Source organism: Nelusetta ayraudi, unplaced genomic scaffold (genome assembly GCF_046127955.1).
Source record: "Nelusetta ayraudi isolate G7.1 ecotype Tasmania unplaced genomic scaffold, CSIRO-AGI_Nayr_v1 ptg000135l, whole genome shotgun sequence".
NCBI lineage: Eukaryota > Metazoa > Chordata > Actinopteri > Tetraodontiformes > Monacanthidae > Nelusetta > Nelusetta ayraudi.
In genome coordinates, this window is record NW_027466185.1 from 18,557,137 (window position 1) to 18,567,319 (window position 10,183).

The window sequence follows — 10,183 nt, forward strand, 5'->3', positions numbered from 1 at the left end:
TGCGGCCTTTTCAGGTGCGTTTGCGCGGTTGATAAATGGTTCCTTTGTATTCCGACGTGTTAATAATGATCCATCACAGTTGGTTGGATGAATAAATGAGGGTGGCCGCTGTTTCGTGGTGGCGTGCCTCGTGCGGGCGCAGGCTTGGAGAGATGAAAAGCATCTTGCTGCGCGTGGAACGCAGTGTAGGGAATTGATCTCTCGCGGGCAGGCAGGCAGGCCTTTTGTACGATAACTCCAGAATGCAATATCGACACGGGCGGTTATCTGATTTGTTTTCTTGCACTTTGCTGCGTTTGGAATGTACACCGCTGATAAGGCTGGACTCAAACCGGGGGTGCTGAAGGCGTTAAAAAGGATATTTAGCGAGAGTCTGATGCTGGACCATGTCCGTACGCTCTAACTGAGCCGTTTTCTTGCGAGAATTCGCCACAGGTAACTTCAAAATTCTGCCAAGGCAACTAATCAGGAGAGATTAAGAAAGGCTCAGCCAGGCTCAGCCAGGCCTTTGACTGCCTTTGTTCCCTTGCTTATAAGTAAGATGATACAGAGAGCCACAAGGTTTCGGATTGGACGTCAGGCCAACATTGCCAGAAGCAACAATTCCTTTATCTTTTAATATGACCTCACACATCGATCTCGTAAAGAACCGTGCGAGGCATTTGTAAAGAGGAGGCCCTTTGGAAAAAAAAAAAAAAAAAGAATTAATTGGAAACCGAAAAGGTGATCGTACAAGACTGCCTGCCACATACAAACCTGATGAATCAAGTTTTTTTGTTGTCTTTTTTGAGGAAGGTAAAGATCAAAGTTGTGGCATCCAATAGCAATTCATTAGGAGCATGTTACTGCCCCCCTGAAAGCTGCTAAACCGCCTGGAGTTCGGCAAAACTTTTGTCAAAGTCATTCAGCGAAGAAAATATATATATATATATATATATATATTTCAACGATTGGGGCCCACAGTGCTGATCTTCGCCCACCCAATTTCCCTGCGAAACTCGCAGCCGGTGCTGATAAAACTGTTGCTGCCTCAGGGTTCAAGCAGACTGACAGGCTGCTTCCTCAATTTTGTTTTCTCTGTGTTTTTTTAAGGGCAGCCTACAGCAGCAAGTATTGTAATGCCAATACTTGCCACACCTGAAAGAAAGCTGGCAGGTTGCAGAGTGCTAGAGTAAATGCCCCCCATTGGAGAAATGAAATCTGAGCCATCCAGCTGGCTTGCATGCGTAAAAGAGAAAAAGTGGTGTTTATTCAAGGCCTTGGCACCTGGTAGAGGTGAAAATTGGGTAAAATTAGCCTTCTTTCAAATGTTATATATATATTTTTTTAATTTTTTTCTATTTTTACTTTTGCTGTCCTCTGGCCAAGTATGAATGACAAAGAAAAAAAAAAAATCTGGCTTATTAAAAAAAGTGATCTTGTGCCCCAGCTTGCCCCTGTTTAGGAGTACATTGTGTCTAATTTCAGTGACAGAAAGAAAACTACAGCTTTGGGTGACATGATGAGAGAATTAGTTGATTCTTCAAAATCTGTAAGCACTGATAATCAAGTACTGCAGTTAAAGGTTTTGGCATCTTAGCAGTTAGCATTGTAGCTACACCCAGGACTCATGACCCAGATTTATTGTGCGGGAGACTCACATAACATTTGCATAATACACATAGGTTTGTACAGATTTTGTTGCCTTTGCTGTCTTAATATTCTAATACGTCTTTGTTTTTATGATAAAGTGAAACTAGAACATAAACTATTTTATCATTTTCACCAAAATGGAGGTGTGCGTGTGTGTGTGTCTAATTCTAAAATCCAAAGATGCGCCCCCCCCCACCCTTGAATCCTGCCATAATGTCATGTCGGTGGTAATTTTGTAAAACTTAACCTTATTTACCAACATGCATGACACATTTCTGCTGGCAGGTTGTGTCGATCATTGTGTCGCAATTTCATCGGACTGTGCGCAACATGGGCGCAAGCCTGGTGAGCGTGACTCCCTAATGAAGACAAACGTACAATCTTTGCTTTTGTTGGATCGCCACAGGTAACGCAATTAATATTTTCCCGATCATTGATGTGTGTTTTTCGACCGTCGGCCGTAAATGAGAGCGATCAATCACCCAAATCTGCAGAGCGCGGACACACAGTCAGGTCCACCTTTCTTTGTGCTAAAGCACGGGCATATTTAATCATAATGTAGTCAAATGGGTGGATGGATAGTCGGGGGTTTTGGAGTTGGAGAGGACAGAGTGTCCAAGGGCACCTGTGCTGTGGTGAGATAACACTCTATTTTAAAGCAGCAAAGGACACCGGCCTGTCTTGTCAAAAGATTTATAGCACTGTAACACAAATATTTAAAATATATATGGAATTATTTGTTCTTGAATTTATCTTAGAATTTATCAACTTTTCTCTCCGACATCTACGTTTAACTTTCACACTTTCCGAAGACTGTGCTGCGTAGCATTAAAAGGACATAATGGTCAAATACAAACGTCTTTATCTGCAGTCAACGCACACATGAATATTTACGATCCTAAGTCGCTCAGTAGGAAACCTTACGAATTACTTAAAACCTGATTTGCATTTTTACATGTATGTGTATCTCAGAAAATGTGACTGGGTTTTTTAGCCACATTTTTGAAAATAATAACAAATAATGTTATTGGTAAATGGACTGCACCTATATAGCGCTTTCCGGCACCTTCATGGTACCCCAAAGCACTTAACTGTGGTCTCTCATTGACCCATTCACTCTCACACTCATCCACCAATGGGTGGCTGCTGCCATGCAAGGCCCTGCCAGCCCCGTAGGGAGCAATTTAGGGTTCAGTGTTTTGCCCAAGGACACTTCAAACATGTGCCCAGGTTTGAACAGCCAACCCTTCGATCATCAATTTGCTGAGGGAGCAACTGGGGAGCGACAGCTGCCCTTAATGATATAATAGGGTATGTTGAAACTAAAATGTTATAATTTTTCAAATTGTGCTCCCACTGATTGACTGAGCCACAGTTGCAGTGAGTTGACAGTGTGCTTACAGCCTCACTTTTATTTATTTCTTTTAGTCTATCCTACCTGGTTTAATCAATATAATATCATGCTAATAAATGTGACTTGGCATAGTTCATCTCAATATGATAATCCAACTGCATTTTATGTGAAACTGGTAAGAGCAATCTGACATATAAGCATGTTTAAGCATGCTAATACGAAGGATCATTGAATGAATTATTCAATTCTTTACTAATTATCTATGAATACATGAAAGTGTTATAACTTAATTTTACAAGTTGCTTTTTAGCCACACTGACTCACTAATACAACAAAAGCAGTTGAGTTGAGAAACTTAGTTAGCTTTCAGCAATTTTTTTGTCTGCACAAGACTAACTAACAGACTCTGGGCTCATTGCATATCATACATCCCATAAATTAACTTCCAGTTGACTAGTTGACAGTACAACATACCCATACATGTGGGAACATGGTTTATCACATGAAAGTACTGTATATTGAGGGTTAGGTTGGGGGAAAAGTTGTACATACAAGTGTTGTGTTTTCATTCTACTTTTAGTCTAGTCTTTGTATCAAACTTTCATTTTGTTTTTATTATTCTTAGTCATGTTTGTCTCTTTTTTTTTTTTTTTTTTTCTTGTCAAGTTTACGTTGATTCAATGTTTGAACATTTGGTTGCTGAACCGTTGTGGGCTGGAACAAATCAGACGTGACACTGGGGTCTTGAACGCCCCACAACAGATGCATCACGTTTGATAAGAATGGACTTCTTCTGTTCCCAATTACAAAGTGTTGACAGGTTCAAACTGGCGTTGTTGTTGAGTTGCTGCTATCACTGAAGACTTGCTTTGCTTAGTATTTAGCCTTCACGGAAGAAAAGGCCAAAGTTAAAACAAACAAAAAAATTAAATTAAAATAAGTCAATCATTAGCCAAGATTATCAAGGGTATCAGGACACTGTCTTATCTCCGTGAATCCATCATTATGTCAGGTCACTCCGAAACTGGAAGAGCAACAAAGAAAAATGTGAGAGCCACCTTGGCAGTTAACATTGAGATTAATGGGCCTTTGTTGGTGTTTGTGATGGGAGGCTGAATGAGAACCTTCACCTCCGGGGCGTTTCCCTTAACTCCACCCCTTTCTTTCTACATGTCTTTGTACTGAAACCTCCGCTGTACCTATTATCTGCCGTCTTGTCCTTGTCACAACCAGTATTTTCCACAAGATCCAAACAGAAACCCTCCTTTGTATATGTGGCTGCGTACGTAGATGATTACATTATTTACCGCCGTTATTCTCCGAAACTAACTCATGCCCGACTGCTGACTTGAATTCATAATAAAATGCTGCATTACGTCGTCCTTGGACATCACTTGTTTACCACTTGAACAGTCCCTTTAAGGTATTTAGCCTCAGGGACTGCCTTTGTTCTACCAGGCTGCCTTGTGTGGTCAGTGGAATCGAGTATCTGGACTGCCGAGTCGTTTGACTTGCGTGCGAGCTGCTTTGCGAGAGAGAAAAGAATCGATGGCCAAATGGCCATTTGAACAGTGATTCTGTTAAAAGACACCGTTCCAGAGACGGACTGAATGGGAGGATGAGTATGATTGAAAGTGAGTGAATGGTGGGATTGATCTGTGCAAGGCTGATCTGTTATCACTGTTGTCCTTCCAGTTAGCCATGACTCCCTGCACTCTCTGCAGATCTCATTTGGAAGTGAATAACTTTTGCAATGATTCGCTAGTTTTTTTTTGTGTAATTAATGGTAATTTGTGTCACAAATTGCTATGTTTGTGGTAATTCAGCCAAATGAACGTTATTTCACTCCCCCTCCCTCTCCTGTGCTCGACAGTGAACTAAGGTGGCCTGTACACACAAACCTGGATACCTCGTCCACCTTCTTTTTTATTGGTTTATTGAAGGACGCCATCGTTCAAGATGAGTACAAGCTTAAATTTAAAATGAAATTTAAAGTATATTCAATTTAAATTGGATATACTTTAAAAAAAAAATAAAAATAAAAGTATTTATTAATGTATTTATGGAAAGTATGTAAGTTTTTACCAATATAAAAATCAAAAATCTATCTAAATTTTTCTGATAATTTTGAATGTTAACCAATTACAATTGTGTCATTGATACTCCTTTCCGACTAAACTGTCCCAGTCCGACTCAAAGTCGGACGGTGTAGCTTTGTTTTGATCTGATCAGAGTCCATGTAACAGGCTAATCGACTGCTTCTCATTGTCAGAGCTTTGTATGCACGTCCACCACCCACCGTCATGGTCGTGCCACAACGCGGATATAGATAATCACTCTGTGCTCGTCTCTCCCTGCTCATATATCAAGCAATGAGGATGTTTCTTTGGTGTTGCTGTAGAAACAGCAACACCAAAGGAACTTTGGTAAGATTGATTAGTCAAGTTAACAACTCCATCTTAAATATAGCTGCATGTGGTGCCATGTGACCATTTCACATATTGACTACGTCCTATTGCATTGCATTATGGGAACCCACAAATTAATCCCATTACTTTATGCAGATGTCCACGTAACCGGACAATCTGCTCTCTCAATTTGAAGAAAAAAAAACAATTCATTGAGATTAACCAAAAAGTGTAAACGCACCTACTACTGTGGTGTGATTTTAATGGTTCCATATACAGTATATTGTTACCTCCACACGGGAGTGGAGCAAAGCAGCCTCTACAGGCAGAGTGAGAGAAACACTAGTTTTGTAAGGCCTGTACAGAGTGTTCTGACCAAACAAACCTTGTTTATGGTTGGACGTAGACCACAAAAATGATCTTAATAGGGCCCGTTTATGATTGGAGTAATTTTCAGAACACCCACACAAATTCCTGCTTGCCCAAGTAATAACGCTGTATTTAATAACTTTGAATTTCACTTCAGGGACCTGAATACGCTGCCCTCGGCTGTTTAACTGGGCAGCCCTGGAGAATCTGCAGGGAGGTGTTTTGAATCTTCTGTATGCATTATTATAATTGGTATGTGGCTGCCAGTGAGGGCAACTCCCACAATTAAATTGGAGCTGGCCGTCTCTCAGATCAGGGCCGGTCTGGGGATGTGTCCTGAATTTTGTGGAGCAGATGCAGAATGTGATGGTTAATTTTCTGATAGCACACCAGGGAAGCCCTGGGCCATCTCTTGAGCTTTTTGTCAGGAAATGAACTATGCGGTCCAATATCTAGATTAAGCATTCTGATGAACCCTTTAATTGAATAATGGCCTTCCATGAAGCACAATTTCCATGATGAGTACCGATGATGTACGGAAAAATCTTGTGCCATTCCATTACCCAACGTTTCCAGGAAACCAGAACAGATGGAAAATACACTTTCAGCCTCACTTTTCTTTTTTTTTTTTTTATGGACAGTTTGCGCAAGACTGGGAACACAGTTACTTTTTCAGAGAAGCGGCTATTCTTTTTTACTGTTATTATTTTGTTACTTCATATGTATATATGAAAATGTATGTATATATATATATATATATATATATATATATATATATATATGTATATATATATATATATATATATATATATATATATATATGTATATATATATATATATATATATATATATATATATATATATGTATATATATATATATGTACATATATATATATATATATATATATATATATATATATATATATATATATATATATATATATACGACTTGATCAAAATACGTCTATTTGATCCTAGAGATGCCGGTCAGTGATCATTATGAAAGAGGTCTTGAGATGGACACCTGAGTGCGTGTTTCTATTCACACACACACACACACCTACGCCCGTTCGCGTCTGGTGTGAACCACTACGTTGATTAACATGGGCGCCGAACTGACTCGCTCGGCTCTTCGCGGCGCTTCCATGTCCAGTGTGAACCGGGCAAGGGTCATCCTTTTGAGTTTATAATTATTTTTTTTTTACCCTATGCTTTTGTTTTGTTAGTTGTACTTGTCATTGCTCCAACATGAATAAACATGCTGCATTTGCAGAAAGCAAGTATTTGCCTACTCCCATGTTGATATGATTATTAAAAAAAATGAAAAATATCAGTTTACGGTAGATTTAGAGCAGATAAAAAAATATGCGATTAATTTGCGATTAATCATGAGTTAATATATATATATATATATATATATATATATATATACATATATATATATATATATATATATATATATATATATATATACATATATATATATGTATATATATATATATAAGTATATATATATATATAATCAGTGCGACGGCATCATTGAAAGCTGAATGGCAAAATAGTTTTTGAATCGTGAAGAACAATGAGAGAGCAACAATGGAAGGTGAAATCATTGAGAGTAACTCGCAAGTACCACTGATTGCCAGTCAATACAAGGTGCATCTTTTTTGTCATTCGTTCCAGTTAAAATGCTCTAATGCTGCCTTCCATTAATTCAGTATTGGGAGTAAAATCACATTAGGGTTTGGCCATCATCCAGCTACAATGTGGAAAAACAAGAAGGGTGCCTTAATTTCTGTTGCTAGCGTTTCTAATAGCGACACACACTCTCTCTCAAGAAAGCAACAAGACAAGCTGTCGTTGGTGCAAGTCTTTTATTGAACACAGGAATGAGAGGCTAACATACTGAACAATGTCCTGCTACTACTTAAAGTTAAAACACACGGCAACATAAAGAAGCTAATGGTTACAGTGGGTTTCCCAGTCAATTTGATCTTATAGAAATTAGATCGAAGTAGGGTTTTGCTCTCAAAAAGAAACCAAAAACAGATTTGAGTGTTCTCTGGAAATGCAACACCTGTCTTGCTTCTTTCAACCTGTTCTCTTCTGAAGGGTTTCCCTGTAGCACCCTAGTTGAAATACAGAGAACTGCATTTTGTAATTCGCACCAACAAAATCTGCTGCATTCACCCCTCATTTAAACTAACTAAACACAAATGCAACTCAAAATCCGACAGTAACACTATGCTCAGAATTAATAACCTGGTATAAAGATAACATTTTTCTGACTAATGAAAAGATCCAAAAGCCTGTTAGCTACCTAGTGTATGTCTATTCATTAGGCCGAAGAAATCTGGTCGCATATTCTGTTTGTGACACTGGGAGCAAGCACAATTTCAATCATTTTAATAGATGAATCATTTTTCTTTTTTTCTTTTTTTCTAAGGCCGTTAGTTGTTAATGTATCCTCAAACCCAATTCTCTTTACTTGCCACTAAAACCCCCCACAACGTCATATTTACTTGAGGTGTATTGCCAAGAGTTTCTGAGACTGTTTCACATTTTCCATGTGGTCTCCTCATGGTTTCAGTCGGCTAGTCACCAAGTAGTATAGTTATTAGTATTGTAGGCTATACAAATGTTCGTAAAGATCACTGGATGTGTAATTAATGCGACCCTAAATAAAACTCAAAATTCAGTGTTTAAAAGACAAACAAAAGTGACCCCGGTTGAATTCCAGGAGGCAAAGACATTCCTTATGAAGTTCAAGTCACGTTCCCCCTCAACAGAACCCCAGTTTAGCAATCAAACTGACTTAACTGACTTGCCACTGAATGAAAATGTTCAGGCATTCAGGCTGTGACTTGTGATTTTAGTCAATATTTATTTAAGAAGAAAAAAAAAAAAAAACAACAGCTCTGCAGCAAGCAGAAGCTCTGATCAAAGTCGCCGTGACTGGTGCTCATTAAAATGAAGACCGGTGTAACTGATGATGATTGAGTGCTTTGTGTTTGCTCGAGGAGTGCAATCAATTTTTCCAATTACGTCCGCGGAGTAATATAGCGCTGCGCAGGTTGGGCAGAAAAACGCACTCTACGGGAGTGATTTGCAGACCGCTGGGACTTTTCGGGGCTTCAATATTTGCTTCTCAATAATTAATATCAGCTGAGGTTTTGCCAACCCCCGGGAGCGTACTTAAATATTAAACATCGCCCACCGTCATCCTCCCTTCGTGAGTGCTTGTTTGTAAAGCCGAAAACATCTTTGTGTGCGATATGCAATTAACCCCAATGAGAATGTCGCTTGTGTTCCTTCAGTGAGATTACCCTCCCACCCTTTTTCTAATATTCTGCCTTTAAGTCGCTTCGATATACAAACAAGAGGGCAACCGAAAGACGTCCCGTCAGTGTTCCACACATGCAGCAAGCAACACGGTTGCAAAAGCACAGAGAGTCCAGCCAGCACTGTGAAAAGCCACGGTCACTTTAAAAGACGATGTGCACTGGAACCCCACAGCACGCTCAGCGTTTGTTCTCTCTGGCCGCGGCGGTTCGAATCACCAGTAGGATCTGTGTTCTGTTTTTTTGTTTTTGTTTTTGTTTTTTTTTAGCAGAGCCAAAAGCATTTGAGTGTGCCGGGTTTTTGTCTCGCATTCTGATGACTCGTGAACACAAGTGGTGAAATCCTGGAAACTGTAATGAAAGTGAAGAGCATCACGGAACAGCCACAACGTCATTTTAATTATGGCTTGAGCCAAATTTTTTCAAAATGCCAACGCGTTGATATATCTACAAGTTTATGTATAGTGCGTGCATGTGTGTGTACAATGTGTGTGTGTATGCCGATGTGTATTTAAAATTGTATGCAATGTTTTATGCAATTATCTTAGAATTTCTCTCAATTTCTGTTCTTTTTTCTCATACATTTTTTGCAAATCAAGCTTCTTTTAATTAAGGCCACATAAACCTGAGCCCGTTCTCATTTAGTTTTTTCTTTTTTCTTTTTGAAATATCTGTACACCTCGAGACCCTTCGGCTGTATGTGAACGACATCTCCCGGTCGACATCTGTCACATAAATGAAATAAAATAATAATAAAAAAAAATACATAGAATATTTCAACATGTTCAAATCACTAATTCAACACTCTCCAAAGTCTCCTGTGTTTACACATCAAAGCAAAGTTCCAGAATCTCTGCGTCAGTATCTCCCGACGGCGCCTCGTCTGGCGTGCGAAGTGGACGTCGTGGTCATTAACTTTCACAAGCCGCCGCTGACTGACGGCTCCCACTTCACTTGATCGTCCGATCTGATGGGAGTCCCTGTGTCTCCGCCACGGCAAATCTCTCCTTCCAGCTTCCCCAACGTGGACGCGGATGTTCGCTGTGGCACCGTGGCAGAGCCTCTCAACTCATTCAAAA